Below are 9,147 nucleotides of genomic sequence, written 5' to 3' on the forward strand. Positions count from 1 at the left end.
TCCCACCCAGAGTCCCACCACGTGTCCCATCCCGTGTCCCACCCCGTGTCCCACCCCGTGTCCCATCACCAGAACCTCTCCTAAGTGGAATGCAGCCATCGTTAACGGCTTTGATACACCTGTGCTTCTCCCACTATGACACAGCAACATAAATATACATAAATATACATAAATATACATAAATATACATAAAACTCACAAAAGAAAGTGGTGTTGGCCCGTAAATTTATTTATTTTTGGTCACAAAACAAATGGGCCGTCAAAATAAGCGTTATATTAAAAATATATAAATATAAAAAAAAAATGTTTTATAAAATATTGAAATTTAAACAAAATAAAAAATTAGGAAAAAACTGCCCAAAAATAAAATACACCCACAACATTGAAATAGTGACAAAAATGTCGGAAAAAGAGATAAAGATGTTGAAAAAAAAAGGAGCAAAATAGGATTTTTTTTTCGTGGTCGACGGGAAGACAACACGAGGGTGAAATAACAATCAAAGTTATTAATTAAAAAATCTAAGTTATTTAAAAACTCGTGAACAGGGTGAATCGAAATCATGATTTTATAAAGATTAATTTAATTCGCTCCGATCGATACTCTGAACACAGCTGATGTCATGTTTACAACATTTGATTCATAAAAAATGAACTGCTACAAACTACTATTTTTTTCTATTTTTGTTATTTCCACTAACCCCAACCGGCCCGTCAGGCCTGGGTCTGGGTCTGGGCCTGGGTCTGGGTCTGGGCCTGGGTCTGGGGCTAGGCCTGGGCCTAGGCCTGGGCCTGGGCCTGGGTCTGGGTCTGGGCCTGGGTCTGGGCCTGGGTCTGGGCCTGGGTCTGGGTCTGGGCCTGGGTCTAGGTCTGGGCCTGGGTCTAGGTCTGGGTCTGGGTCTGGGTCTGGGTCTGGGTCTGGGCCTGGGTCTGGGCCTGGGTCTAGGTCTGGGTCTAGGCCTGGGCCTGGGTCTGGGTCTGGGTCTGGGCCTGGGTCTAGGTCTGGGCCTGGGCCTGGGCCTGGGTCTGGGTCTGGGCCTGGGTCTAGGTCTGTCCCAGGTTTCTTCCTAAAAGGAAGTTTTTCCTCACTACTGTGGCCCTGTTTCTTGCTCTGGAGGAAACTACTAGAACTGTTGGGTCCTTGTATATTCTGGACTGTGGTCTAGACCTGCTCTATCTGGTCTAGACCTGCTCTATCTGGTCTAGACCTGCTCTATCTGTAAAGGGTCTCCAGAAAACTCTTGTTATGAATTGATACTATAAATAAAAGTGAATTGAATTGAAAAACGTGTAGGAAACGAAAACGTCAGTATTTTCTGATTTAAGGAGTCATAAAATTTGTTTTTATCTTTCCACAAAATGCAACAAGAATTTTGAAGCTGGTTTAATCCAAAGTTCACATTTCTGTTCTGGAAACATACGCAAAATACACAGATATTTAATAAGTTAACGACTCATTTGCATACATATACACACACACACAATTTCAGAAAACTTGTAATCAGGCCTGCACGATTTACCGTAAAAAAAAAAAATCATCATCTCGATTCACCCGGTTAAATAATAATAATAATAATTAATTAATGTTGAATAATTTTTTTTTTTTTTACTTTGATTCTCATTTAATTTTTACGAGCCGACTGCATCACAGAAACTACTGTCTTCTGTGAGTGGAAACAAGCTTTCAATCGCGCATGCGTCACTTTGAGACAAGTAGCATACAACATGCTAACTAGGGACTTCAGTAAAAATGGACCTACTGAACCAAGTTGGTTCACTGCTAGCTTAGCTACAAGTTAGCATCAAACACAACAAAGGCTGTCAGTTGAATGGTGTTTTGAGCTAACGTTAGCATCCAATCAACCATTGCTAGCTACAACGTTTCTGTAATGATTCCCATCTTCTGTTATTGTTTACAATGAGAAAAGTTTCAAGTATGACGCGTTATGCCGTGACGCGTTCACATCTGAGCATGCGCGACTCACATCTGCACTCGACTCACATCGGGGAGTGACAGTGCCAAATGTGCTATAGATACCAAAAGACAATCGCGATTCATATTTTTCGAGTTCCTTTATGTCAGTAATCAACTGATTAAGTTACATGATGCTATCTAAATATCATTATTAGTTCAAATGTTCTTCCTATTCACCTGTCGCGTCTCCTCCGTTAAACCAGCGGCGGCGAAGTCGGTCAAAGGAGGGGAAGGGTCGACCGGAAGTTACGTAAAGTCGCTCAAAATGTAATATAATGTCAATACTTTCGCCGAGGAAACGCGTGTTCGTTCCTTGGGAGTGTTTAAATCCCCCAAAAAGACCTTTCCCCGAACTTAACTCGTCGTTTTAGAGCCAACTGTCGGCGTAGCCGTTAACCGTTAGTTACCGTTAACTTAGCTCGTGACTGTTAACGCTAACGGGCGCCGAGCTAACGTGACGTCACTGTTAGCCGTGTGCTAGCTAGATTAAAACGGATGAGTGCGTTAAATAACGGCGGACAACAAGTCTCCGGGGCAGCGTTTTAGTCCCGGTAGCGGACACCAAAACCTGAACTAAAAGTTTAACCCGGGTTAATTTAGTAAACCCTGGTGGCGGCTAACACAGCGATGCTAACTGAAGCTAACCGCTAACAGAAAAGGAACTTAGTAGTTTCTGTGATGTGGACATGAGAAGAGTTCAAAGTTTAACGGTTTGGCCCGGTTCATGTTATCCCGGGTGTGCCCTTAGCGCGGGTATAATAACCGGGTTACATGTCCGCGACACACACGTCTACTTTTATTTCACTAAGTAACCCGTTATAAATGTTTTAATGTAAGAAGAAAGTTCTGTTTACCTGAGAGGACGGGCCGCGTTCCAATACTGAACCTACCCCTACTTCCCTGCTCTCTGATCCTTTAACCACCGCTGGGAGGGGCGCGTTCCATTTCGTTGAATTCACTGTCATATAACGACATAAAGTCCCCCCCCCCCCCCCCCCCCCCCCCCCCCCCCCCCCGACCTCTGTTGACAGTAGGAGACGACCTGTTCCTGTTTGTGTTGAGCACAGCGTCTGCCCGCAATGCTAACAGCCATAAAGCATCAAAAACACAACAATACCAACACTTTGTTAACTAGACAACGAGCTCCAGACAGTAAAACAAACACTGTTAATATTATAGAAAAATAAAACTAAGCTTTGAAGTCCGTACTGCGTTGGCAGGGTAGGTAAATGCTAGAGGCGAAGTACTAATGAGCAGGGCTGTAGTACTCGAGTCCGGTCTTGGACTCGAGTCCGGAGTCGAGACCATTTTTCTATGGTCTTGGACTTGTCTCGGACTCGCTAGTATTTGGACTCGGACTTGTCTCGGTCTCGGCCACTGGTCTTGCCCAATATGGCTTCTGGTCTGGACCGAGTCCAGGTGTCTTTATTATTTTGATAATAATATTGGAGGGAACCTGAAACCCAAAATGATTGTCTTCATACTGTCATGCATAAGACCTTTATTCTGTCCTGGACTCGGTCTTGTCCTGGACATGACTAGTCCTGGTCTTGGTTTTGACTTGCACTCGACTAGTCTTGGACCTTGGTCTTGACTTGGACTCAACTAGTCCTGGTCTTGGTCTTGACTTGCACTCAACTAGTCCTGGTCTTGGTCTTGACTTGGACTCAACTAGTCCTGGTCTTGACTTGTACTCGACTAGTCTTGGTCTTGGACTTGTCTTGGACTCAACTACTCCTGGTGTTGGACTTGTCTTGGACTCGACTAGTCCTGGTCTGTCTTGGACTCAAACCTTTATGGACTCAGTCATGTCTTGGACTCGACTAGTCCTGGTCTTGGTCTTGACTTGGACTCGACTAGTCCTGGTCTTGTCTTGGACTCAAACCTTTATGGACTCGGTCTTGTCTTGGACTCGACTAGTCCTGGTCTTGGTCTTGTCTTGGACTCGACTAGTCCTGGTCTGTCTTGGACTCAAACCTTTATGGACTCGGTCTTGTCTTGGACTCGACTAGTCCTGGTCTTGGTCTTGACTTGGACTCAACTAGTCCTGGTCTTGGACTTGTCTTGGACTCAGCTAAGATGGTCTTGACTACAGCCCTGCAAATGAGTACAGAAAAGTTAAAGATAACAAGAAAAAGAAACGAATAAAAAGGTCCACGGAGATGCAGTAGCCGACAGAACCGTCCGAAAAGCCACAAAAACACTGAAAAAAGCAACAAACGTTACAAAAAAGCAGCGAAAAATCAACAAAAAATAAAAATCAACACCAAAAACGTCACAGCGCGACAAAAATGTTCAAACAACAAATTTTAAATTAAACGCAGATAAAAGCGCAAAAAAGGGGTAAAATTGAAGTATTTATTATAAGGGCTCAGAGAAAGTCCTCGAGGTGGGAGCGTCTCGGGTCCTGGGGGGTGGGGGGTCAACGTGGAAATGTCTCGCAGCTGCAGCTGCTGCCACCTAGTGGCCTATGTCCGTTACTACACACCACACTCCAAAGACATCTCCACAAGACAATAAGGGCGTTTCTCAATACCATAGAAACCTTACCATACCATAAGATGCATGCGTGAACATCTTGCGCATGCGCAGAACTGATCGTGTAGGCAGGACGGATCGTGTACCGACTGTATCCTCGGTAAAATGGGCGTGTCGAGATCACATCCGGGGACTTTAAGTGTTCTTGGCCAAATGCTAACTTGTGTATTGGGTCAGTACTTTGGCCACCAAACATGACGTTTCACAAGAACACAAGAACACAAGTCCATAGAAGAACACATATTGAGAAACGCCCTAAGACTTTACATGAGTAGAACAACCCGGAAAACAAAGCGTGGGAAAAAGCACGGACATGTTGTTGAATCTGTTCAATTAAATTGGTGGAAATATACATTACGATGAACTTGAATGCACATTATATGAAAGGCCCTTTCATAGCATACCAAATTTTCCCTCCGTCTTAATTTGAGGCCGGCCTGTATTTGTGTGTGTAGACCAGCCCTGTTCTTACCCCCCCCCCCCCCCCCCCCCCCCACACACACAGACCTCTGTTGACAGTAGGAGACGACCTGTTCCTGTTTGTGTTGAGAACAGTGTCTGCCCGCAGTGCTAACAGCCATAAAGCACCAAAAACACAACAATACCAACACTTTGTTAACTAGAAAATTACCCAATTTCAACAGAGTGTACTTGGTGCTCATCCGAATTTCAATCAAACTACAAATAACAAAAGTGTTACATGTCTTAACCCTTCAAAGACCTTTTTAAAACCTGTTTAAGACCTTTCTGTTTGCCACAAACAGCCATGACGTAGCTAGCGCCAAACCAACCAGACTCCATTTAAAAAACAGCGCGTTTAGCGTGTATAGAGCCAACATATTTTCACTCGTAAATCGGTGAAGTATGTGTTTATTTCAACCAATACTTGAGTTTTCCATGGTTGGAAAAGTGTAACAAAGACCAAAAACGGCTTTTTATAGTCTTATTAGCTTTCTGTTGCCTTTGAATGAAGTGTGTTTTACGATGCTAAAATGACTGTTTATTTGCATGGAGTCTGGTGGGACATCGGCAAACTTGTAAGCTACTTGTCAAAGTGACGCATGCGCGACTCAAATCTGCACTCAACTCACATCGGGGGGGGGGGGGGGGGGGGGGGGGGGGGGGGGGGGGGGGGGGTGACACCAGACACTCCACTAGTTGATCCAATTTGGTCAACATTGAAGTAAAATCTTTATTTAAAACATTTACAACGCGTCAATTTATGTATTTACATGATGCTTTTTTCCACATCATACAGCAGAAATAGTGAAAAAAGTAGAAATGACAAGAGTCCCAAAAAGATAGAAAAGTATTATTTTTTTACACAAAAGTTTAGGTTTCAAAAACACCAACTGTACAGAGTGCACCTGAATGCATCACGGCAGAGACAGCTGTGATGTCACACTGACAGCTATGATGTCACATTGACAGACTGTCCACAAAGCTGGACAACAGCTGGTCCTGGACCTGAAGGGGGACACTAAACAGGTTCCGCCCCTTTCCACTAGACCACCATGGGAACTTATTTTGGGAAAAAGAATATATGTATGGTACGAGGGGGGGACCAATAATGGTTTGTTCCAGTTTGAATTGAGCCATAAATTACACTTATGATGTCTGTCAGTTTAAAAGATACTTCTGCAACTAATGAAAGTCTGTTTGTTGTGAAACTGTTGAAGTTGAAGACTACAATATCCAGAAATAGGACTACAGTAGAGCCCAATATCTTTCAAACTGACATCATCATATGTGTGTAATTCATGGCTCAGTTCACACAGAATCAAACAAAGATGTCCCTCCGTGTCCTCTACTGGACATATGTCCAAAATAAGGTCCCATGGTGTCCAGCGGGAGGGGAGAGACTTCGCCTCTCTATTCCTCACCAGTACAAAATACCTTAACCCTCATGTTGTCCTCATGGTGTCCCCATATTGTCTTCATGTTGTCTTCATGTTGTCCTCATGTTGTCCTCATGTTGTCTTCATGTTGTCTTCATATTGCCTTCATATTGTCTTCATGTTGTCCTCATGTTGTCTTCATGTTGTCCCCATATTGTCTTCATGATGTCTTCATGTTGTCCTCATATTGTCTTCATGTTGTCTTCATATTGCCTTCATATTGTCTTCATGTTGACCTCATGTTGTCTTCATGTTGTCCCCATATTGTCTTCATATTGCCTTCATATTGTCTTCATGTTGACCTCATGTTGTCCCCATATTGTCTTCATATTGTCTTCATATTGTCCTCATGTTGTCTTCATGTTGTCTTCATGTTGTCCCCATATTGTCTTCATGTTGTCTTCATGTTGTCCTCATATTGTCTTCATGTTGTCCCCATGTTGTCCTCATGTTGTCCTATATCAATGTTCTTTATAATTTCCCAAAATAACATGATTGATTCCACCCAACGCTCTTTGCCAAGTACACATCTCTACTTTCATTAAGTTTGGGGCGTCTTATTCAATTTTATAGCATTGTAAAACAAATGGAAGTGTTTTTGAAATAGTATTGAGTAAAAGTTGACATATTCCAGTCTGTGATTATCATCAACATCCATTCCTTTAATTTTAGTCTCAATACTTCCTAATTTCTGCTTTTCTAACTCAAACATTAGGTATAATTTCCTATAAATGAGGTTTATTGACCATAAATTCCAAAAATAATGTAAAACTAAAGTTAATAAGTTAGTGTTACGTAGTGTTAAAAACGTCAAAAAAAGCGTCAACAAAAGTGTTTGTTTTTAATTTTGACGGGAAGACAACACGAGGGTTAACACAGAGAAACATAAAATATAACATTAATTACATTAATAAATATACTTTTTTTCCTTAAATACTCAGAAATGTGTACAGAGTTTGGTTCCTGCATCGTAGTACTCAGAATATAATAATGTAATAATACTGCAGAGTATGACAGTATTAACCCTTGTGTTGTCCTTCTGACTCAAAAAATTTGACTCAAATTACTTTTTTGACATGTTTTTCACAAACTGCTTTGTTTTTGTCTCTTAATTGTTAGTTCTTGTCGTAATTTGACATTTTTACGACTAGTTTTACACTCATTTTTTGGGATTTTAAGGTCAAAACACCACATGTAGCCTATATAAAATTAAATGTAACTTTTGAATTAAAATAAGAAGAAAGTATGAATAATACCAGCTAATATTTAAGGTCAGAGGAACGTATGTTGATGGATAATCACAGACTGTCAAAGTTAAGTCAGAATAATTCTATAAAATTAAACAAAAACACAAAAAATTCAATGAAATTTGGTTGAAAAGAAACCCAAATGTTGTGATTTAGAAACTTAGAACACGAGGACAACAGGAGGGTTAAACACTGGTTTCTAGCTTTCTGTGACTGGATGTATTTACATGTTTCTGAGTTCTGAGCATGCTGGGACGGTCGTTGCACGATGCGTTCTGCACATGTGCAGATGATGTCATGATGATGTCATGATGATGTCATGATGTAGCGGATTTACGGCACTGCACGATCTGTTCCACAGTCTACTGTTAGCCTCCACCGGGAAGCTAACTACGCTAGTTCCGCTAACAGCTAAATCGGCTAACCGCTAGCTATCAGCTAATTCGGCTAACCGGTAGCTATCAGCTACTTCGAGCTAACCGCTAGCTAACAGCTAATGCGGCTAACCGCTAGCTGACAGCTTGATTCAGCCTAAAACAACGTTACTCAATCTAAACAGCGGGAAAAGCAGCTCCAGCTAAATTAAGACTTTACAGTAATAATAAAGACAAGTAGTGAGTGATTGTGTTTTAAATGAGCACAAGTTAAGTAGAAGTGACGTAACAGCTGTTATATATTTAAACGGTTATTTAAACTTTTGAGGGTCTTTTACATGCTGTCTGAGCTAGCGGTTCACCGATTTAGCTGTTAGCTAAACTAACGTTAGTTTTCCGGTCTAGGCCAACAGACTTTCTTTAACTGTCTATGGGAACAGATCGCGCAGTGTCGTAAATCCGCGTTCATCATGACATCATCATGACATCATCATGACATCATCTGCACATGTGCAGGACGGATCGTGTACCGGCAGGGGCTCCTTCTGCTCCTCCGAAGCGGAGGTCACTTCCTGTTTAAGGAACTGACCTCAGAACAGACGATAAAAACCACAGACGTCACAACACCAACGAGAGACATGTCATTGATTCCTAAACATGGCGATGGATCATGTGAAATCTTCTCTATGCCTTCTGACGTTTAAATAAAAAATAAAAGAGTTGCATTTCATTCGTGTTGAGTTCATGGACACTTTAGAAAAAGAGTTTCACTGAGTTTCAGTTCAATCAACACTGTGACATCATCCGTCTGATTGTCGCTGCAAGTGGTTTTCACCCTGAAAAGTTTAAGAGGTTCAAACACAACACGGACTCCCCCCCGGTCCTCTTATTGCTCTCAGACCGGATCTGGATCCTGACTCAAAGTCCTGCAGAGACTAAAACCTGGTCCGTGGTGGAACGGGGATTGTACTTTCTTCAAAAGGCTCCTGATAGAGATCGATTAGGGCGAGTAAAAAATAAGATTGTTGAACATTACAAACTCCGACAGTGGGGTGGTTTGGGGTGTGTGTGCGTTTGTGTGTGTGTGTGTGTGTGTGTGTGTGTGTGTGTGTGTGGGG

This window comes from Etheostoma cragini, chromosome 7 (assembly GCF_013103735.1).
Source record: "Etheostoma cragini isolate CJK2018 chromosome 7, CSU_Ecrag_1.0, whole genome shotgun sequence".
NCBI lineage: Eukaryota > Metazoa > Chordata > Actinopteri > Perciformes > Percidae > Etheostoma > Etheostoma cragini.